Source organism: Macaca fascicularis, chromosome 6, assembly GCF_037993035.2.
Source record: "Macaca fascicularis isolate 582-1 chromosome 6, T2T-MFA8v1.1".
NCBI lineage: Eukaryota > Metazoa > Chordata > Mammalia > Primates > Cercopithecidae > Macaca > Macaca fascicularis.
Genome location: NC_088380.1, coordinates 38,288,469 through 38,302,500, shown reverse-complemented (window position 1 = coordinate 38,302,500; position 14,032 = coordinate 38,288,469).

The following is a 14,032-nucleotide window of genomic DNA, read 5'->3' as shown; positions in this document are numbered from 1 at the left end:
GTTCTATCACAAAGTAGGCACTCCATAAATCTTTGTAGAATTGAATTGTTGAAATAAACCATATTCATATGGAAGAACTAGGACTTTGCAAATTAGAAGAGCTGCCTTTATGAATTACACTGCTCAAACAGAGAGTGGTTTGGGAAAGAAGGGACTGCGGAACTAAACAGTCTCTTTTGCAACTGATAGTAAAATTAGAGGGAAAGCAAATGGCAAGAGAGCAGACAATCAAAATCAAATGGATGTGGACCATTTAGGTAATTGGGCCAAGGGATAGTAAATGCAGTTCAATTTAGGATAATGTTCAATAAATTGCTTTAAGAAATAACCTAGGGAATACAGGTTAAATGGAACAACCATGCAGGAGATTGATCTGCAAGTCACAATAAAGAAAATCATTGAAGCTAACCACCAGAGCATTACCAACATTAGTAAAAAGGCCATGGCTACCCTAACAGCAAAAATGCAAATAGCCCCTCTCAGACCCACAGAACAGCTGTCCTCATTCATGTGCTGCTTTCTGCTCTTCCTGTGCTAGTGAAAACTTAACCATTTTCCAAACAGTTCTCCAAACTTAATCTATTTCAAGATTATTACAGGCTTCCCCTAATTTCTCTCCAAATTTCCTTTCTCACTTGAAAAAGTTGACAGTTATATTCACAGATAAAATGGACATGTTACAAATGTTACTACCCATTTGTCAGATTCTTTGGTGGACCACCAGGGGTTGTACCTGTGGAATCAGTGTTCACAGCTGAAGGGCTTTCCCCTAAAGAAGGTGGGATATGGCACAAAGACAATAACAGCCCTACGGGTGAAACTAAAACTTAACTAAACTCACACTACCCCAGGAACAGAAACAGTTGGAAATGACTTGATTGGCATTTCTCTGTTTGAATTTAAAATGGATTCCTTTCATTATGAACAACAAACATTAGGATACTAGTTAATTTCCGTGGACATTCACTGAGCCATGTGCCAAGTACTGCACTGAATTCTGGGAATTTCTCAGGGAATAAGTTCCACTCCCTGCCTTCTGGAAGCCCACAGTTAATGAGAAAGACTACTATAACACAGTGTACAGGGCAAGAACAACTTCCGTTCTGTGTAAGGTGATCACGCACGTTCTCTGGACACCTAGTCAGGACATAAATTTGGAACAAGTTTTGAAAACCCCAGAAATTTTTTAAAAAGAAAATGTTTTATTAGTGTCTTTAAGTCCCACCTAAAGAAAAGACAGGGTGATGAACTCCAATCATTTTGCTAAACAAAAGTGGTCTGTTCTTGCCAGTAAGACAGCAGCTTAAGCAATAGTATTCCAGCCAACTTCCTTTCTCAGCTCAACCTGTCTCTTTTTGCCCCAGCCTTGGAGAAGTTTACTCATCCAAATTCCTAAATTTACCCACTCTGAATTCCTAAAAGGAACAGGGCTAACCCGACCAAGCTAATGAGGTGTCTGGATTTCAGTGGTTCAAGGAAAAACACTTTGAGGAGAGGCAGCATGGACATTGGAGTTCAGAGATGTGGAAATGTGGGTTTGGATCCTGCTCTGCACTTGATCAGCTGGTACATAGACTCTCTGGCCCTCAACCTCCTCATCCATATAATGGGAATAATAATGCTTGACTGTTGGGTGGTTCATTATACAAAATGGGGTAATAGATGCAACACAGTGCCTAGCATATAATCATCATGAACATTGAGACCCACTCCATGTCACTACTCCTGTCAGATGCTGGAAGAAATTACCTTCCTACATTCCATTCTTCTACTTAGCATGTGTCTGATGTGTGTGACAATGGAAATGGCCTCAGTTTGACACTGAACTCCAAGAAATACCTAAGTTGGTATCTTTTGAGTAAAAACGTGAAGGGTCTAGCTGGGTGTGGTGGCGGGCACCTGTAAGTCCACCTACTTGGGAGACTGAGGCAGAGAATTGCTTGAACCCAGGGGGCAGAGGCTGCAGTGAGCCGAGATCATGCCACTGCACTCCAGCTTGGGCAACAAGAGTGAAACTCCATCTCAAAAGAACAAACAAACAAACAACAACAACAACAAAAACACAGTAACTAGCAGGGTGTGGTGGCTCATGCCTGTAAACCCAGCACTTTGGGAGACCGAGGCAGGTGGATCATTTGAGGTCAGGAGTTCAAGACCAGCCTGGCCAACATAGTGAAACCTTGTCTTTACTAAAAATACAAAAATTAGCCAGGTGTGATGCAGGCACCTGTAGTCCCAGCTACTCGGGAGGCTGAGGCAGGAGAATTGCTTGAACCCAGGAGGTGAAGTTTGCAGTGAACCAAGATCACACCACTGCACTCCAGCCTGGATGACAGAGTAAGGCTCCATCTCAAAAACACAACAAAACAAAACAAATGAACAAAAAAACTATAAAACGTCTGTGATGGAGAAGTTACCTCTCCTTCCATTAAATAATTTGAGTCATTCTTCTCAAAACGGTCTTAGAATGGAAACTCTTGGTGTTTTATACTTGGTTTTGTCAAATATGAATGATACCCTAGCCACAGTGATAGAAGTGGAAATGGTGGAATTTGGCCACAGAGTAGAAATGAAGCGGGAAAAGGGAAAGGATAATACTATGATCATTCTTATTACACAGAAAGAATTTTACAGGAGAAAGGATGAATAACTAGCCAAAGACATACAGCATTTCAGAAGTAAAGCTGAAGTGTAATGTGCTTCAATTTCCAGCACTGTCTCTATTTTGTCTGAACCGGGCTTGCCTTTTTCAACTTCAGAGCCTTAACACCTAGTGTCTAACAACACCCAGGGCCTGCCACTCCCAGCAATACCTAGCAGCACTTAACCAAGGCAGGCACTCAATAAGTGCTTGTACATGAATAATCTTAAGAAAGCTCAAATTAAAATTATGCAGTAGCTCAGAATCCATCCTTTAACCAAAACCTAATAAAATATTTACACCAAAAGGGAGATACCCTGTTTCAAAGTAGGAAAAGATTAGATGTTTTGTTCCAAACTAGCAAGAAACATTCAAGTAAGTTCCTCTACTCCTACCCAATCATTATCTTACAATATTTTTTTCCTCATCATGTATTTTGCCTGAGACAATTTGCTATTCATTCTCAAAAGCCACTCTCCAAATAAAATAGATTTCATCATGACTCAAACTTACAACATAGTTTAGTAAAAAGACACCAGATAAACACTAGGAGAGCTAATACTCTGTTGCCAAACGACCAAACAGATGTGGTCCCTACCACTTCCTACCTCTCCAAAAGACGCGATTCATGGAGAATTATAGGAATATTCTCATTCTTGTTGAAAAGCTTGATTGATGTATTGGTGCTTGCAGCCAAACAATAACCAAGTCCATGTTTCAAATCACTGTAGATGACCAGAATCTGGGGCTCATCATGACTCTATACTTTGCTATAAGACTGGTGCCAAGAAAATTTCTTTCTAGCTCAGTAATCGTTCTTCCTTTCTGGATAAATTCTACATAGCTTTCCCTTTGCTCCTGCCTTGGGGTAACATTTCTTGCAGCAGCCATGTAAAATGACTTCTGTCTTTGGAAGATTTCTTAGAAAACACAGCGTCTCTGATCCTCACCCTTTGAAAATTTCCACTTTTTACCCAAACAATACCTTTCACAGAAGTCTCAGCACAGCATCAATGCCCCCAGGAAGGCCTTGCAGGTCCTTTCATCACTAGATAAGGTTAGGTTCTCCTGCCCTGTGTTCTTACAGTACTTTGTTTCCCCAATACAACATCTTCACACTTTATTTTTAATTTCTATTCAATTGTCTATCTTTCCAACTGGACTATAAGACTATGAGGAAACAGCAGGCCCTAGGTACCTGGTGATTGTTGAGTAAATGATGACTTCCAAATTTTATCAGGCCTTGTAGTTCCAATCTCATTCCTTCTTATGAGAGAGAGTGCAGAAGCCCCAGAACATGGCCACACAGCTAGAGATGTTTCCAGCTTCTCTTGTGGCTAGGCTCTGGCCAATTGGATGTGAGTTGAAGACATATTTGCAGCTTCCAGGTCGTGTCATTAAAAAGGAAGCTTCTTTTCCATTTGCTATTTCCCCCTTCCTAAAAGCTGCAAAGTAAACAAAACGGTGGTGAGCCAGCTTCAACAAGGGAGATGAGGACAGCAACCTAAGGCATGGCAGAACCACAAAACAAAAGAAATCTAGTTCCTGGGTAAACTTACGGAGCAGGGCCACCTCTCCACTCTGGACTGCTCATCTGTCTATAGACTGTTACATCAGAAAAACCTTTGTCACCAGCCACAGTGGCTCACACCTATAATCCCAGCACTTTGGGAAGCCAAGGCTGGCAGAACACTTGAGCCCAAGAGTTGGAGAAGAGCCTGACAAACATGACAAAACTCTGTCTCTACAAAAAAATACAAAAATTTGCTGGGTTTATTGTATGTGTCTGTAGTCCCAGCTACTCAGGAGACTGAGGTGGGAGGATGGCTTTAGCCCAGGAAGTGGAGGTTGCAGTGAGCCAAGATGGCAACACTGCACTCCAGCATTGGTGACAGAATGAGACCCTGCCTCAAAAAAAAAAAAAAAAAAAAAAAGAAAAAAGAAAAGAAAAAAGAAAAAACATACATTTGTCTTTTGTTTATGCTTCTGAGTTTGGGTCCTCTCTCATCTTTTTTTTTAAGGTATGAACTTAAACCCTACCTAACAACTTACATCAATTGCAAATTCCTCTAACTTAACTTTGCCTACAGAGGGGACATTTTTAAGTTTCCTATTCAAGTGTCCAAGCATTTATCATTACAACCACAATGTGAAACTTACACTTACAATTCATGTAGCTACTATCCAGCAGCAATAATGTAGTAGAATATAACCATGTTTACCAACTGCACTGCAGTAAATGGTTTGTTTTACTTAACTAATGGCTGCTGTTTTAATTTGGAATTGCATAAAAAATTTGTACTACATAGTACAAACTGGCAAAGTGACAAATTGTCATTCTTGACATCATTTTGGAGCATGAAGAGTCCTTATTGTAAATAGCATCTTCAACTAGGTCTAAACATTGTACAATATCAGTTGTCCATCCCTAAGAACTTGCGAGACTACAACTAGAAGCTGTACAATTTATTTTCATGGGGTACTTACGGGATCAGTCTTGGGCCTTCACACACTTCATACAAGTCACATCTTGTATATTTGGGTGTTTTAGAAAGTCAATATTTTGCTGTTAAAAATAATTAACCTCAGGGGACATTACAGACTTGGTCCCTCTCATCCATTTTCACAGTACTGAAACCCCGAAGTCAGACAGAATACTCGTAAGAGCTGGCAAGGATTGTCTCAGCTTTTAAAGCCACATTTAGCCTGTCATTGGCTATGAATTGGATTCAACCTTTACCATGACTAGTTTTCTATAGATGCAGTGATTTGTAGAGTTTTCTAGCTGGCCCAGATGGACCAAGTGAAAATAAACCAAATTCCCTTCCAAACATAAAAGCTGCTACTTATAAGCCCGTAGAGGAGACAGAGAGCCTCTCCTCTATGAATAAGCTTTTCTCGCTTTTCACCCATTTTATGCATCCAGTTAGACCCAGAATGGATACCATGTTCCCATTAAGACTCACCTACATGAATAACTACATCACTTCCTTTGGGATGACATTTGAAAGCAATTTCATCTTCCCAGTGAGGCCTACTTTACCCACACTATTTAAAATTCCAGGTCTCCCTGATATTTCCTATTCCTGTAGCATTATCTAATATACTCTACATTTCACTGATTTCTCTTGTCTATTATCTGTCTCCCCTACCAGAATTTAAGTTTCCTGAGGGAAGGGCAGTGTGTCTTTTTTGATTAGTGTTGTATTCCCAGTGCCTAGAACAGTTCCTGACACATGGGGAGGAGAGGATTTCAGGAAATACCTGTTGAGTCAATGAATGAAAGGAGGCTCTTTTTAAAACCTTTACTGAGTACCTTAGCAATACATATGCTGACTCTAGTGCTTGCTCCCACATTCTGATGATGCCAGCCACGGGAACTCTCAGCAAAAAAGTGCCTCACTTGCTTCGGGTTTTTTTGTTTTGCTTCATTCATAAGCAAAGGTCAAGGAATTGGTATGCAAGATGTCACTGCAGGCAATGGGAAGTCTCCACCAAAATGCCTTTAAACCAAAAATAGATTTGCTCTCCTACCATGGTTAAATAGTTTTGGCTTCTGTGATGGGTTGAATTTTGTCCCCAAAACACATTTGTTGAAGTCCTACCTTTTAATACTTCATAAGGTGACCTTTTCTGGAAGTGAGGTCTTGATGGAGGTGATCAAGGTAAAATGAAGCCATTAGGGTGGACCCTAATTCAATCTGATTGGTGTCCTTATAAAAAGTGGAAACATGAGGCCAGGTGCGGTGGCTCACGCCTATAATCCTAGCACTTTGAGAGGCCGAGGCAGGTGGATTGCCTGAGCTGAGGAGTTCGAGACCAGCCTGGGCAACACAGTGAAACCCCGTCTCTAGTAAAATACAAAATAAATCAGCTGGGTGTGGTGGCACGCGCCTGTAATCCCAGCAACTCAGGAGGCTGAGGCATGAGAATTGCTTGAACCCAGGAGTCAGAGGTTGCAGTGAGCCAAGATCACGCCACAGCACTCCAGCCTGGGTGACAGAGCAAGACTCTGTCTCTAAAAAAAAAAAAAAAAAGTGGAAACATGGACACAGAGACAGACAGACACAGAAGGAAGACAACTTGAAGATGCACCAGCAGAAGACAGCCATATGATTAGAACAATACATCTACAAGCCAAGAAACTCCAAGGATCGCCAGCAAGCACCAGAAGTTGGAAGAGGCAAGAAGGTCTCTCCTAGGCCGTCAGAGAGAGCATGGTTCTGACAACCCCCTGCCTCCACAACTGTGAGACAATAAATGCCTATTGTTTTAAGCCACCTAGTTTTGGGTACTGTGTTACAACAGCCCTGGGAAACAAAGCTCAAATTCTATGATTGGGACCATTTCTGTATCTCCAGTTTTGGCTACGAGTCAGCAGGCTCATGTGGTGCTTCTAATGTGTTTCCAAGATGGCCACTAGCGATTTCCAAGCCTCCATGCATCTTCATATCTAATGGGGAAGACAGAGATGACTTTTGGAAGACCACTTAAAGTCTGGGATTTGAGTGTCCTTCCTGATAGAGACTGATTTGAGTCACATGCCCAAATAACAAATCAGTGGCAGTGTTCAAGGGGATGGACTGAGCTGATTGCTTTAAGCCAATCAAAGTCAGCCCCTTGGGATGGGGGAGGAGTCGAGCACTGCAGCAGTAGCTGCTGGTGCCCACACACATCCTCGCTGCACTCAATTTGCTCACCCAAGCAACATGTTTGGCCCATGAACAGGACAAGCTAGAAGTTTCAGAACCAATGCCCTCTGAGGCAGTCCTCAGCTAATGCTTAACAGACATAAATATTTCAGCAATCTCACTCTTCAGCTGGGATAACTCTGAGGTATGTTCTACAGAGTATTCCAGAGTTTCCCCAGGGGCTCTGAGTTCCAGTTGCTCATAGAGGTTGGTTAACACACTAAGTCCGTTCAGACTGCTAGATCAAAATATCAAAGACTGGGTGGATTCTAAACAATAGAATTTTATTTTTCAAAGTTCTAGAGTTTGAGAAGACCAAGGCATGGGTGGATCCAGTGTCTCGCGAGGACCTGCTTCCTCATAGACAGCCGTCCTCTTGCTGTGTCCTCACATTCTGGGACCTCTTTTATAAGGGCACTAACCCCATTTATGAGGACTCCACCATCATGACCTAATCACCTCCCAAAGGCCTACCTCCTAACACCAACCCCTTGGGAGTTAGGATTTTCACATATGAATTTTGGAAGTACACAAATATTCAGACCATAGCACACACTCTTTATTGACTTTCTCCTCTCCCTGTCTCACTTTCCTAATCCCCACCAGTATTTCTGCCAAATAAACTACTTTTACTTGAATCCATGTGTCAGATTTGCTTCCAGAAGCATCCAGATCAGGACAAGACCAAGTAAGTTGCAAGGAAGGAAATTCAGAGTTCTGTTAGGAAAGAGAAAGGGTAAAACTAGAAAGTACTGTAAAATCAACCAATGAGTGTCCACTATAGTCAATTACTGTTCCCTCTTTCTCAGTTGGATAAGCCAACCATGTTTTTTTCCTACAGAATTGCCTAACAAGCCAGGAAACATACACATTGAGTTTCATTTCTGCTGTTCCTTCTCCTACCTGCTGAGTTTCCATTTGCAGGTTATTTCTCTTCAATATATCTCAAGTTCCTACTTAAGGAATAATGAGAATGATGACTCTTGTTCCTAAAATGTATGACCCCAGGAGAGCAGAGCACAGCATAAAGCAAGTCCACCTTAAACTTCTTTCCAAGTGAGTCTGTTGCTAAAAGTATCAGAAGGGCATAACACCATCATTCCCCATCACTTGGTTGCAGAGGACAGCATTAGAGGTTAGGGAAGACTGGAACAAAGATCCAAGTGAGTATTCTCCACTCTCTTGAAACCAGCTCCTTTTATTTTAATAAACTAACTTAAAAATATAATCTTTAACTATTCTGGAGGAGTTCAGAAATGGTTCCCTTCATGACGTCAATCTTGCTGAGCCCCCGGCCCAAGTGGCCTATGTTAAGCCTTTTCTGAACATTATGCCATTGTCCCTGGATGGCAGAAAAATAATCCTTGGGAAAATCCACCCTATGTCTCCAGCAAGTAAAGGCAATGTTTTGTAAGTGTTGCCGGATGCATCCTTCCATTTCTGCTTTGTTCTCTGAGTATAAGCAGATGTTAGGCATTCTTCTCATTATCTCAGGATACTGTATAATATTATTATGGGGTCAGGCTGTTAGAGGCAACAAACGCTATACAACAACTGCCTTAATTGAGGCTTAGAGCTGAATTGTAAGTATGTAACCTTACTTCAGGGTGTTTGCAAATGCTTTCTGGAAACAGTTAAAAAAGATGTTTTCAATTGTTCAAACAGTGTTCGCCCTGCCAAGATCAAGTAAAAACTTCTTAAGATATGGGCACAATAAACATATTTCTTAAGATTTCATATTTTTTTTCAGCCAGAAGCATAGCAAATCTGTGAGCCAGAAAGCCTCATGCATGCCACTTCCTGGACTATTCCAGGGGAAAACTAATGAAATGCTGCAAAAGTTGCACTCAGATCTACGGTGATCTCACAGCCACAGAATTCCACTCTATCTTTGAAGTTACTTTACTGGGATAATAATTGTCTGTCCATGAGTCTGGACTTGGCCACTAGCCTATCCCCAGGCATGGGGCTTTGGGTACATGCAACAACAGCTGATTCTCAGCAAGGAAGCTCCCAACATAGAAGGCTGTCCGTCAATCTTAGCAGAGACATTTGTCACTGCACACGTGAAGTTACTGGTCTTGTGCTCCTGCGGTGGATTATAGCTCTCAGACGTTTGGTGGAGGCATGGTATGATTCTGATGTACATGATAAAAGACAGAAAAACCTGGGTCATTTAAGATTGGTTCCAGGCATGAACTGTTAAATGGCAGTTTGGTTCTCCTTTACTGGATAGAGTAAAAGAAAACAGAAACTGAACACTTTGAAAAGTACATTCAGAACAGAATCCGAAGTGTAGAGGCATATTACCCAGGCTACGTGTTATGCAGGCCACTTTTTTCAAAGTCTGCTCCCAAAGAATTGACTCCAGTGGGTTTTTGGGCTTTTTAATGACTTGTTACCATGTGTATCAGAAAGGGGCAAGCTTAACATGTTTGTTTTGTTGCTTGTTGGTGACAATTATCAACCAGTTGGATGGGAAAATCCGGATGAATGAAGGAATTGTAAAATCTCAGTAAAACGGATCCTAGAATTCAGAATTTAGGATTCATTCTATCATTGTTGTCTTTCCAAGGAACTTAACAATGAAAAAAACTAGAGGCTGGGTTTAAGCAATTTATTACATTATAATTCCATATACTTTAGCAGGGAATAGGGAAGAGGTAAAGGCTAAATATAACTTATTATCTTATATTTGCTCAGTAGGATTTATAAACAACAATTTTTGCCATGGAAATATTCTTTACCTAATAAAACTACATTTCTTTGAAAAATAAATCCATAGCAAATGCTGTAAGTTCAGTTAGGTTTTTTCCCCCAACTTTATCCTCATACCCAATAATAAGTCTGGTTTAATAACATGTTTACTATATTAAATAAATGAGATTTAGCCATTACAGTTTCCCTTTATCTTCATTTCTCATGACCAAACTGATGCATATACACAGGATTTTAATGTGAAAGTACCTTTAGCAGGTAACAGGAGATACCCAGGACTTGATGCAGGCCACATTTTTTTCTCCACTACATCCTTTCCTGCCCTGCTAATATTATTTATATTTCTGAATTTATTTTTTTAAATTTACTTGAGGCAAAATTTCAACTTGGGACAAAATCTCCAAAAGAAGGAAAAAATGGCAAAGATGCTATGGCCGTGTAATAGAGTGATTATAAACATGGTCAGCTCTGGGTTCATAAACTTGGCTCTGTCACTTACTAACTGTGATATTATGCAAGTTACTTAGCTTCTCTGAGCCTTGGTATTCATATCTACTAAATAGGGGTCACATGATCTATGACTGAGTTACTGAAGGGCTTCAGTAACCCTTCACTGAGTTACTGAAGGGCTAGAGAGAGATCACTTGTGTATACACTTGCCACAGAACTGGCAACAGAGCGTTTTATTTAACGTGCTTACAGTGCTTCCTAGTTGCCAGGCACTATTATTAAGTTAAGAGAGCTCAAAATTGGGGTTTGAATCTCAGGTAGTTTGGCTCCAGAGCCTAGAACCTAAACCACTATGCTGAAAAGCCTGAATGTGCACTCAAATGGGGAATCACAAGTAGTGAAAGTTATTATTGCAATTGAAGTTGTATCAGTTAGCTATTGCTATGTAACAAAACATCCCAAAGCATAGTGGCTTAAAACAACAACAATTTACTATTTCTCATTAGTCTATGAGTCAGCTGGGTAGTTCTTCTGATGTGGGCCTTGCTCAGCTCCATCATGTCTTTGCTCACTTTTGTGTCTGGGGTCACCTGGCAGGGTGGCTGGAGGCTGACTCTTCTTGGATGGCCTCAAAGAACCTGAATCTTTTCCATGGGTCTTTCACAGTCTTTTAGCAGCTAGGCTGGTCATGTTTTTTAGGTTATGGCAAAGAAGCAATGGTGGCAAGAGGCTGAGTCCAGAGTGCGTGATTTGCACCACTTTTGTTAACATCCCACTTAGTGCAGGGGGCCCCTCACCAATGCTATCTTGTTTAAGAGGACTGATCCAATTCAGTGAATGTCTGAATTAGAAAATATTATTGAAGGAATAATTTTATAGGAATATATACTAAGGTGTAGCAAAATATGGTCCTGATAACTACTTTAAATATAATTTGTAATTAGTCTATTGTTTATATGCAACAGGATTAAACTGATGTCACTGGAAGAATCCTTTAAAAGTTTGTTCTTTCAAATAATCTCAATGTCTCTCCCTGAGTTCCATTTTTATATAGCATTTGCATAGAGTTCTGAGTGTCATGGTTATAGTTTGGTTGTTTGACATTTGTGTCTGTATGGTCTGATAAGAAAGCAAAAGTAAACATAAGCCCAGCTCATGTCTATTATCCTGAATTCCTTTTCAGTGGGATCTGAATTGAAGAGATTTTAGCTTAGTAAAAGGTACCTGATGATAATACACAGATGTAGTTCTGAATAAAGGAAAAACAAAGAAAGTAGTGAGAAGGGAGGAGAAAAGCAGGGAAAGGGAATGGAGAAAGAAAAAGATTAAGTAATCCAATACTGAGTGTTCAGAGCTTTCCATCCAATGGATGGAGTTGAGTCATCCATTCCAGGAAAATAAAACTTCTAATTCCAAATATATAGGAAACATTTTAGTCATTAATTTACATTTAAGTAACATTTATTGAGAACCTAATATTCACCAAGTATTGTGCTAAGCACTGAAACAAAACCAAGAGCAGGATTATCAGGCCCCTTGTCCTCCAAGAGCCCTCGCTAGTGGGGAATATAAACACATAAAGCAGTAATGACAATCCGCAATACGTCAGGTCACGCTGGCTGCTGTAACAAACCACCCCCCACCAGATCTCAGTGACTTAATGTAGTTAATGTTGATTTCTAGTGTACGTAACAAAATGATGCAGGCATTTCTGATCAGTTGGTAGGTTTTTGCCAAAAGGTAATCCAAGGACCTAGGTTCATTGCATCTTGTGGCTTCAACATCTTCCGCACTTGGTTTCCAAAGTTATATTAAGAACACAACCAATCTCAGGAATGGAAGAAGGGTTATTACCACAGATTCTACAAACATCAAAAAACACAAAATGAAGTAAAAATTTTGAATAGCCTTGTAGCTATTAAGTAAATTAAATATATTATTTAAACCCTTCTCACAAACAAAACTCCAGGCCCAGAGGGTTTCACTGGTGAATTCTATCAAATATTTATGGAATAAATAATTCCAGTCTTAGACAAACTCTTTTAGAAAATAGAGGGAAAGGGAATACTTCTCAACTCATTTTATGAGACCAGCCTAACCTTAGTATCAAAACTAAATAAAGACATTATAAAAAAAGAAAATTAAAAAATTTCATCAGGCATTATATTCATTCCAGCCAGCTGGAAGAAAAGTGCACATATAATTTTACATGAGAGGTTTTCTTATGGGTCAGGCTGTATGTGGAATACACTACATCCACTCGTATTCCTTTTGACAGAACTCTAGCAAAAGAGGTAGTTAGTCTAGTTGTGAGCCCTCAAGAAGAAAAGCAATGAGATCTGGTGAAGCTAACAATATAATGTGATAAACACTGTAAGAAAAATATATACAGAATGCAGCTCTAGCACAAAGAAAAGACTGTGACTGGAGGAATGAATGAATTAATGAATCAGCAGTTAACTACTGATTCAAGCCCCCTTAAAATTGCCTCTACCTAGCTCCAGATGAGATAGTAACCGTACCAGTAGAAATACTGATTTACAAATCACTAATGGGCTGTTTCAGTGTTAACTTGTGGCTAAAACATTGGGTGTGCATTTGCTTTCTGTGGGACTTGGCAGCCAGCCTGGCCTAGAATTAAATGTCACAGTTCCAGTTCCCCGTTCAGTTAGTGGTATTCTTCTGTAGTCATGTTGCCTACCAGCCCCCAAATTTGGCTTCCTTTTTGTTTCTTTGAGAGGGTGGGAACAGGAGGAAGTGGGGATCTCCAGAAATACATTCTAGTTGAATTTTATAACAAACACTGTGTGGTCTCCTTGTATATATAAAAAGTTGGTAGAATTTGTCTTAAAAGCTAGAAAACTGTCTCATTTAAATGTATGCCACATGCCTCCCTGCTTATTAATCCTCTTCTATTTTCTGTAAATCTGTTTTCCCTTATTTCCATTCTCTGTGCTACTATTTTTCTTGCCTCAGTTCCTGACCTACCACCATATATTCTGTTGCCCTCTGCTGAACAGAAGGGAAGAAATGCCTGCTAGCAGTTTCTGAGCATGGCTCAATCCAGATTGCCGTTCTCTGAAAATCAGAATTGTTGTTTCCTCCAAACACCAGCAGTACCATATCAAGAGAAAGTATATGATCATGGTAAAGAAACCTGGCTATTTAAATAAAATGAAGTTCAATGACATCTGCCATGTCCTTACATCTCCTTTATAATTTCCTCAGTCATCTGATTGCATCTGCAAAAGCATAATGAGTTAGAAGTTTTACCAGTTTTCCCCATTCACCACCACTGCCACTTTCACCCTAAACATCTCTCAGTCACAGCTTCCCTGAGATCTTGCAACCATTCCTACTATACAAGCAGAACTAAGCATCTTGAAGGGACAAGGCTGGTGGCAGAAGAATAACCTTCCAGCTTTCCCTTATGTTTTTTCCTGGTGGTGAATCTACCTTGCTTCATGAGACGCCTTGTGTTCAAAATCAACAGTTTAGTTTTAAACTTGTATTTTGTTGCTCCACGGAGCAA